The following is a 9,635-nucleotide window of genomic DNA, read 5'->3' as shown; positions in this document are numbered from 1 at the left end:
ATTGTTACTTTGTTCTGTCTATTCATTGTTTTTGTTTCGGTCTCTTCTTTGGTTTTTGGTATGTTTTTCCCACTCAGGTGGCATGTCTCTCAATCTGGTAGCGCTCTCTGTTGGTAAGAATTTCCTTAGGAAACAAGGTTCTGCTTTTCTTGACGGGGCCCTTCCAACAGGTAACAAAACTAACTCAGCAAGGAGTTCTTTCCTTAATCCCCACACAACAAACTGCTGTTGTGCTAATGTTGATTTGGACTGTGAATCTACCAGATCTTATGTTGGAACCCAGCTGCGGTGATTTAAAACTGCTTGCTCCGTTATGGTTCATTCTGCAGTATAGTAAAGTTTTGTTGCACTGGAGAAAATGTCAAAATCCTTCTGTGTATAAAGGATGTATTATTTCAAGGGGAAATTAAGTAAATGTTAATATTCCCTTTCTTGTATGGTGGAGATCCGAAATATGAGAGGAAATTACTTTCTCCTTGGATAACTTGAATTAACAAGTCATTTGTGCAATTATTCTTAGGTTTGAAAGAAGTAAAGATGCTGGAAGGCTGTTGTGCTCATTTGTGATCCATGTATGGCTTTTAAAAATGTGATTAATTGTAACATGTTTTAAGACGGCAGCCATGTTGGTCTGCAGTAGAAAAGCTAGTCTCGAGTCCAGTAGCACCTTAGAGACGAACAAGATTTTCAAGGTATAACAAAGGGAGGTTTGAGTCTCGAAAGCTTATACCCCAAAAATCTTGTTGGTCCCTAGGTTGCTACTGGACTCCATGGCAGATATTTTTGCTTACTTATCTTGATCGCTTGAAGAACTGTGAGTTTGTGTTTTTGTGTGTGTGGGTGTGAATGGCTTCTTCCCTCTGTACTATAAATGGGAGCCAGAAATCAAGTATTAACGGTTCACTTATTAAAGGTTACAAAGTTAACAGAACACTTAGTACTACTTTATGCGGAGTTTTCTTTCTTGCCTATAAGAGGAAAGACCTCCAAATATAGGCTACACGTATAGTCAAGATGTCTTTAAAAGGTTTGCCAGAAAATGGCTTAACTACTGCTAAAATGTGACTCGGCTTTGGATTAAAAAATTGTGTGCAGCAAAGGAAACTAGAGAAAACGTGAAGTGAAAGTTTTTAAAACAGATCTGAAACTAAATATATAGGAACATGTTGAAACAATTTCATAATACTGATGAAACTATCACGCCATTTTCTCCTTAATTCTCAGTTTGGTGTGAACCATTTAAAACGTGCAACTGAAGTTAATGTGGCAGTGAATTGGCTAATTAAATACACAGAAAGAACCAGCATTTTGTTAGTGTCTCATTTTATTCCTTTGGAGAGTGTGGAAGACTGAATAGAAAGCAGTTCATTTGTTTGAGGTAAAGATGTTGTACAGTTTTTGCTGTATGCATTATGAGTAGCTCTTTCAATTTACTCAACCAGTAAAGAAGTGTGTGTGTGTGTGTGTGTGTGTGTGTGAAGTGCCATCAGGTTTCTCCCAACCTATGACCTCATTAACAGCTTTTGAAAACTGAGGGCTGTGGCTTCTTTTACTGTGCCAATCTACCAAAAGTTGTGTCTCCTTCTTTTCCTGCTGCTTTCAACTTTTTCTAGCATTATTGTCTTTTCCAGTGACTCTTGGCTTTTCATAATATGTCCAAAGTATGATAGCCTCAGTTTAGTCATTTTAGTTTCTAGGGGGACTTCAGGCTTGATTTGATACAGAACCCACTGATTTGTCTTTTTGGTGGTTCACGGTATCTGTAAAACTCTCCTCCGACACCACATTTCAAATGCATACACCGGTATAATCTTACTGAACAGCTTTCTAAAGAACACTGTGCATGTGTCAAGCTAGCCAATTATAATGATTTTCTCACGCTACTTAATGTGTACAGATAACCGCATACTCAGCAAAATACAGGCACGCACTTGTACATATATAATATCCGGCAGTTTCACTGTGCACTTTATGCAGCTGATAAAATATATTGTCATCTTGAAAAGCTCATCCCACAACATTTGTTCACCTTTAAGATGCCACAAGATTCTTATGCTGCGACTTGTGTTGCAGTCATATTGCTGGGTAGTTATGTTGGTGCTCATCTGCCGCCTGAAATACTTAGGATTCTGGGGACAATAATTCTGCCTTTGGAAATGGGATATTTTCAGTTGTGGAGAGTGTTAAGCAAAAAGAAAGACGATGCCCTACTCCTAAAAGGTCAGTTGAACTTATAGACCATCTTTGTTATCCGATCTCTCCCTCACTTAAGACTATAAATTAATACTGGCCTTACATATTCCCACAAAGCACACAACATTCAGCCTCTGTATATAGTCATGGCTTTTACAACACAAAAATAGAGCTGGAAAAATAAACACGTCATAAGAAAAGAATCTGACTTGATCCAAAGCCCGCTGAAGCTAAGGGGAAAGTTTCCAGACGCGTCATGCTCAAAGCAAGTCTTCCTTTCAGAAGGGGTTTTGTTTTGCTTTGCTTTTTTAATCTAGCAAACTTATTACTAATGCAGCTTTTATGATGAAAATAGATAACCAGCAACTGTCTTTTATGATCAAGCAATGCCTAAGTTTGGCATTTGCAACAATTATGTTATTATTCCAGATAATGTCTTATTATGTCATGAAGTTGTACATCATGAAAAAAAGCATGAAGATTCCATTGTCTCAACAACCAGATTTTTTTTTAGAACAGCAATAGGGGTACATGTACCATGAAACCATGAAGACTGCGGTCATGAACTTCTCCTAATCCAGTAAAAGAACAGCAATCTCACTTTAATTTCTTCCTTGTAGTCCTTTGTTGTGTGTGTGTTGTCATAAAAATGTTAACTGGTTACAAGATTATGGATGGTTTAGTTGTGTACCAGTCTCAAAAACGCTGTTGTCTTTTACAGCAATTTAAACTTATAATAAATCCAGGACAGAAACATTCTTCTGTAAAATGTACCAGTTGGGTTAAGTGTTCTCTGACAATCGCTGGCTAAGCAAAATGACAACTGATGCAAATACTTAATTCCTTTGTAGTGGTGTTTGAATCTGTTAAATGTGGCGATTGTAAAACACCATCAAATGAATCTTCTGTTGGCGATCCACTTAGGGTTACTACCTGCCTGGAGGAAAATGTCCCTTTTAATAGAGGTTTAATGTTTAGAAATGGGCACCTGAAGCTGTTCATGGCATGGAGGTAGATCACCTCAGCTGGTAAATAACAGCCCATTAAAGGTAAAGGTAGTCCCCTAAGCAAGCACTGGGTCATTACTGACACATAGGGTGATATCACATCATGATGTTTCCTAGACCGACTATGTTTATGGGGTGGTTTGCCACTGCCTTCCCCAGTCGTCTACACTTTACGCCCAGCAAGCCGGGTACTCATTTTACCGATCTTGGAAGGATGGAAGGCTGAATCAACCTGAAACTGACTTCTGTCAGGATCGAACTCAGGTCGTGAGCAGAGCTTTTGACTGCAGTACTGCAGCTTACCATTCTGTGCCACGGAGTTCTCTACACCTCTGTTAAAGTTGGTAACCCTAGCTCCACTGACAGCAATTGAACATTATATAAGCATTTGTAACTTCTGGGCATGCTTTACTGGGTGATTCATTAGATACCCTCAATAATTAAATCCCATGCAATTTTATCCCCTTCCCCTGCTCCCCACACTCCCTCCCCATTTGGGTATCTAGATGGTTAATTTTCTGATTTGGGGGGGAGCTGTGTCTCTTGGCTGCTCTTGTCTTCATTTCTATTTATAGATTCATCATTTTATTGCTAATATAAATATGGCAGACAAAAAAATACAGTTTTTTATCCTGGGTGTGATTTTCTGCTTCGTTCAAACGCTACTTGGCTTAGTTAAAAAAGAATCCCTGAGATCGGGAGTGAACACAGCTGGACAAATCCCCCCCCCCCCAAACACACACATGTCCTCTTAAAGGCGTGAAGCCCTTTTTTCTGATTATGAGTGCTTGCTAACAAAAAAAAACCCGCAGGGTGGGTGGATGGGGAATGGGGCGGCAATGGAGCGCCATTTTACAGCCAAAGCAGAGAAGAAACCCTCTCCCCACCAGTTTGTTTCTGGCTATCTCAAAGCAGGGGGTATAGCGCCTGCAAACTCGAAAGAACTCTGGCTGCTGAAACTGACCAGAAAAATTGCATGTGAGGAAAGAGTGGGGGGAGAGACACCCCGTTCCCTTCCTGAGATTTTAAAACAAGCTACCGAAAAAAGGGCCCCGTGGCGCAGAGGGGTAAGCTGCAGTACTGCAGTCCAACCTCTGCTCACGACCTGAGTTCGATCCCAACGGCAGTCGGTTTCAGGTAGCCGGCTCAAGGTTGACTCAGCCTTCCAATCCTTCCGAGGTCGGTCAAATGAGTACCCAGCTTGCTGTGGGTAAAGGGAAGATGACTGGGGGAGGCACTGGCAAACCGCCCCCTAAACAAAGTCTGCCTAGGAAATGTCGGGATGTGACCCCATGGGTCAGGAATGACCCAGTGCTTGCACAGGGGACCTTTACCTTTACACCGAAAAAAACCAAAATTGCTTCAAGGGGGAGGGGGTTTGAAGGGGGGGACAAGCGAGAATTGGCGTTAGGAAAGAAACCCGAAGTTAACACTATTCTCAGGAATTGCCTTGATTAGCTTTGGGATCAAGGCAAAATTTAAATTCGTGATAAAACGAGTTCCTGAAACCACAGGACAAGTGTGGGGCGGCCACAAAGTGGCTTCTGAAGGTCAGAAAAATCATGACTCAAAAGAAGCCCCGCAGCAGTCCCGCGGGCATTGTGAGGCTAATAAGCATAAATGGCCATAATATCCACCTCTGCCTAATAAGTCCTTTTTCAGGAGGGCGGGTGGTGGTCTAAACTGTTCAGAAATTTCTTATTTTAAACAATGCTTATTTCCCCCTCTGCCCTCACAGGAAATGGAAATCTTCTAGGTTTTTTTTAAAAGTGGTGAATTGCCAAAGCAAAAGTGTTTGTTAGCACATACTTAAAGTATAAATAGGAGATATTTGTTTGTGTTCAAGAAAATCTGCTCTGCCAGGATACTGCCAATGGCAGACATTTGAGGGTTGGGAATGAGTCAGAGGCAATGTCAATTATTATTAGCAATGTATTGCCATTAACATCAATTTGAGAAAAGTTCAGTCTGATTGCCTTCTCCAGTTAAAGTGAAAGCCTTGTGGAACATAGAAATTCCCATAACACAAATCAGCCTCTGGCTACTAAGCACAGTCCCTTCACAGCTAATATGGACTGGCAAGTTGTCTCTTGTGGCTGCAAATAATATTCTCTCTTTGTTCTCTAACACCTGTTGTGGGAATGAATATCCAGCAAAGTGTGTCTCATCCTCGTAATTCGAACACTTGTTCTGAGCTTGTTTTGCCCTACTTCTGCTCGGAAAGAATTGGGGCCATAGGGCTCAGCTTTTAAAGCTATGATTTTTGATGTGGGGAACCATTAAAGAGAGATCCATGTTCTGCTAAAGGGCACAGCTCAGTGCTTTTAAATGTTATTAAAATTGTTTAATGCGCTAAACTGTAGTTCACATACAAAAGACATGTCCCTGGTTTATACTCAGTCAAGGACAACAAATGCCAGTTCAGTGTGTACTCAAGCAAAACTGTCGTGACGTTATAGAAATCCTGCCTCCTTTTCCTTCCTTGGTCAGTGTGTGAGGGAAGGAACTGAAGCATGACATCACAGCTTTACTCATCCATCATAATGGGGTCCAAACTGCAGGAGTTGATTAAGTTTAGAGCTTGCCAGTTAATTGGGTAGAATACTGCTGATGCACCTTCCCTTGTGGCCCGAAGTCTTTATTTTAAAGTGAACATGAAAAATGTAGGGGAGGAGAAGCCCTAACAGCAATTCTAAACAGCTTTACTCAGATTCCTGCTGAAGGGTACTTGGTGGAGCCTACTTCTGAGAAAGTGTTTTTAGGACTCCACTGTTAATCAGATGGGGAACTGATGCCTGCTAGAGATGTCAACTCTAGACTGGGAAATTCCAGAAAATTTTGGGGCAGAGCCTGAGGAGGGAAGGGAACTCAGCAAGATTTTATACCACGTAATTCACCCTCCAAAGCAGCCATTTTCTTTAGAGAAAATGATCTCTGTTGTCTGGAGATGTTGTAATTCCTGGGGATCTCCAGGCCACTCATGAAGCTGCCTTATACTGAATTGTTCTAGACCTTGGTCCATCAAAGTCAGTCTTGTCTACTCAGACTGGCAGCAGCTACCACCTGATCCTTTTAACTGGAGATGCCAGGGATTGAACCTGGGACCTTCTGCATGCCAAGCGGATACTCTACCACTGAGCCACAGCCCTTCCTTTTAACTGGAGATGAGGTATCGCTGCATATGATTGAAAAGCTGCAGTAAAATCAGCAAGCAGCTTCAGTCTTTTGCCTGCTGGAAAAGTTTGAGCTGCAGAGATCTGACGGAAGCCATAGAATGATCTCAAACACTTTTGTTCTTCAGAGGATATTTTTTGAGCTGGTACCTACAGACCTTTTTTATTTTAAGTGTTTCTAGCCTCTCGGGCTCCTGGAACATTTAAAAACCTATGTTTCAGCATGTGACTTAATTCAGCAACCAGCTGTCTTATAAAACCCTGTTCTGAATTTGTTCTTTTGCTATTTGGAACTTTTAAGTCAGAGTTTTCCAGGTTAAATTGAGTCATGCACCAAAAAGCAAGGCATCTGCTAGGTTCTGAGAGCCAGTGTAGTGGTTAGGAGCAGCGGACTCTAATCTGGTGAACCAGGTTGGGTTCCCCACTCTTACCCGTGAAGCCAGCTGGGTGACCTTGGGCTAATCACAGTTCTCTGAATTCTCAGCCCCACCTACCTCAAAGGGCCATTTATGCATTGGAGGTTTTGCCTTGGATTTGCTGTCCTCTAGATGCACATTTCCCCCATCTGAATTCTCAAACCTCTGCATGGGGACTTATAGGGAAGGAGATTGTAAGCCGGTTTGATTCTCGTTAAAAAGGTAGAGAAAGTCAGCATATAAAAACTTCTGACACAGAGCCACTGGAAATCATTACCGCATGCACAACTGAGCAAAGTCCAGGGATTCACAACTGAAGGCTGATGGTTAATGGTGCTGAATAAGGAACCTGGAAAAAATGAAACACACACCCAACAACCTGAGTCACGACAGTGGAAAATATGTTGACAGCAAGAATTATGCTTGAGGTTGCTCTTTCTTTTACAGCTGCAGCATTTAGGATCCCTTGGGTTTGTATGATCCAGTTCTTATTGTGCTTGGCTGCACTCACGCAAAAAGTCTTTTGAATGGGACGTACAAATTGTGTTACAACTCAGCATAATCATAATTGGTTTTGCTTCGGGATATTTTTGGAACGAGACCTGTAGTCCTTTCCTTTCACATGACCGTACTTTTAGCCATGATAACTGTATGGTTTTAGAAATAGACCATGGCAGATTTGACAGGAGGAGGAGGAGGCAGGGGTATCCAGTTCCTGGCATCCACAACCACTGGTGACTCCAGGCCATGCAGGGCTGTTGAGAGCCACCAGAAGCCCCCTGACAAAGATTTCCTATCAGATCCCCTCCTTATATCACCCCACCCCAACTCAAACACGATGTGAAAAATAATCATATGGGTTGTCCAGCTCCCTGAACACTGTCAGTCTTTGACACCCCCACCCCCGAATCCTGAAATTGTGGTGGTTCCTCACCTCTTTCTCAACCACACTAAGCTGGGGCTGGTTAATAAACCATTCTGAGGGCTGTACTGCTGAGAGGAAACGTGCACAGAAGTGGAACTTGAAGCTGCCATGGCCAGCTGCAGTGAAACGGAATAATTATGGGCAGGGTTAAGGTTCAGTATGGGCTGTACGGTTTTAAAATGCAAATGCTTCCTACTGTAAACTACCGTTGGAGTGTCCAACACTAATGTAACACTTGTACATGCAATCCCTTGTATATGATGAGTCACATGCATGCCGCATGTTTTGAGCATTACATTTGGCAACTTGTAGAAAGAGCTCCTGGCTTGCCTTAGCCACACAGGAAAATCCAGTTGCAAATTATTTCTATAGCACGTCATCCAAGAGTACATGGACGCAGCCTTAGCACTAGTTCATGCATGTACATCGCATGACTACTCAGCACTTGAAGCCAAATGTTGAGAACAGGCTTACCATGCAATCCTGAAGGGGGGGAATGCACTGTGCAAACTGGCACGGATGCCAGCGTAGGGTGACTTACACTGGTACTCCTGGATTGTGGCGGCAGTGCGGCTCTGATGCTGGCATGGCCTCCTGGCGTTTCCCCGACATCCTGGGAGGCGTTCCCGGGGTGTTCTTGGGAGTGGAGCTGCCTTTAGGCAGCTTCCTAACCCCTTCCACCCCGGGAATGCTCACTTATGCTGTGGCATTGATAAGCCAGCTATTTTGCTGGCGTAGCCTTGATAAAGGCATTGGGACAACTTTCCTATTTTTTATTTTTAAATGGAATTTATTTACCTTTATTCTGGCCAGGAAACCTCACAGGAGCGGCGCAGCTGTGCCGTCCACTGCCACCACATATCCACACACACACACCCTTAGGAATGGGCTGCCATTCAAGCTTTGGGGCTCTCAGAGAGAAAGGCAAGACTCTAAATAAATAAATAAATAAATAAAACCCTGTTACATCTGAGGATCTCTACATGTGAAACACAGGATTTTTAAAAATATTTATTCAACAAAATAAACAACAAAAAACATACAACAATCTTCATAATTTAAAATATAATATATATATGTGTGTGTGTAAACTAAAAATTTAACAGAATTTCTATATTACAACTTATTCCAATATCCTCGCACTCACAGGATTTTTATTCATTACTTTGATCCATAATTCATAGCGGGAGATCTCCTGCTAGTACCCTGGAGTGGGCAGGGAGAGTGAGAATGGACAGGGAGAAGCTTTTCTCCCTTTCTCATAATACTAGAACGTGGGGTCATCTGCTGAAGCTGGAGGGTGATTCAAAACAGATAAAAGGAAGTATTTCTTCACACAACGCACAGTGAAATTGTGGAACTCCCTGCCCCAGGATGTGGTGAGGGCTGCCAGCTTGGAGGGCTTTAAGAGGGAGTGGACGTATTCATGGAGGAGAGGGCTATCCAGGGTTACTAGTCAAAATGGTTACTAGTCATGATGCATACCTATTCTCTCCAGGATCAGAGGAGCATGCCTAACGTGCCAGTGTGGTGTAGTGGTTAAGAGCAGTGGTTTGGAGCAGTGGATCTGATCTGGAGAATCAAGTTCTATTCCCCATACATCCACACGAGTGGTGGTCGCTAATCCGGTGAACTGGGTTGGTTTCCCCACTCCGACACATGAAGCCAGCTGGGTGACCTTGAACTAGTCACAGCTCTTAGAGCTCTCAGCCTCACCTACCTCACAGGGTGTCTGTTGTGGGGAGGGGAAGGGAAGGTGATTGTAAGCTGGTTTGATTCTGCCTTAAGTGGTAGAGAAAGTCGGCATAAAACAACCAACTCTTCTTCTCTTATATTAGGTGCTGTGCAACACAGGCAGGACAATGCTGCTGCAGTCTATTCTGGCTTTTGCCGTAAATAAATTTATTTATTTAATGCTGCT

Source organism: Euleptes europaea, chromosome 9, assembly GCF_029931775.1.
Source record: "Euleptes europaea isolate rEulEur1 chromosome 9, rEulEur1.hap1, whole genome shotgun sequence".
Classification (NCBI taxonomy): Eukaryota; Metazoa; Chordata; class Lepidosauria; order Squamata; family Sphaerodactylidae; genus Euleptes; species Euleptes europaea.
Note: the sequence above shows the minus strand (reverse complement) of the source record.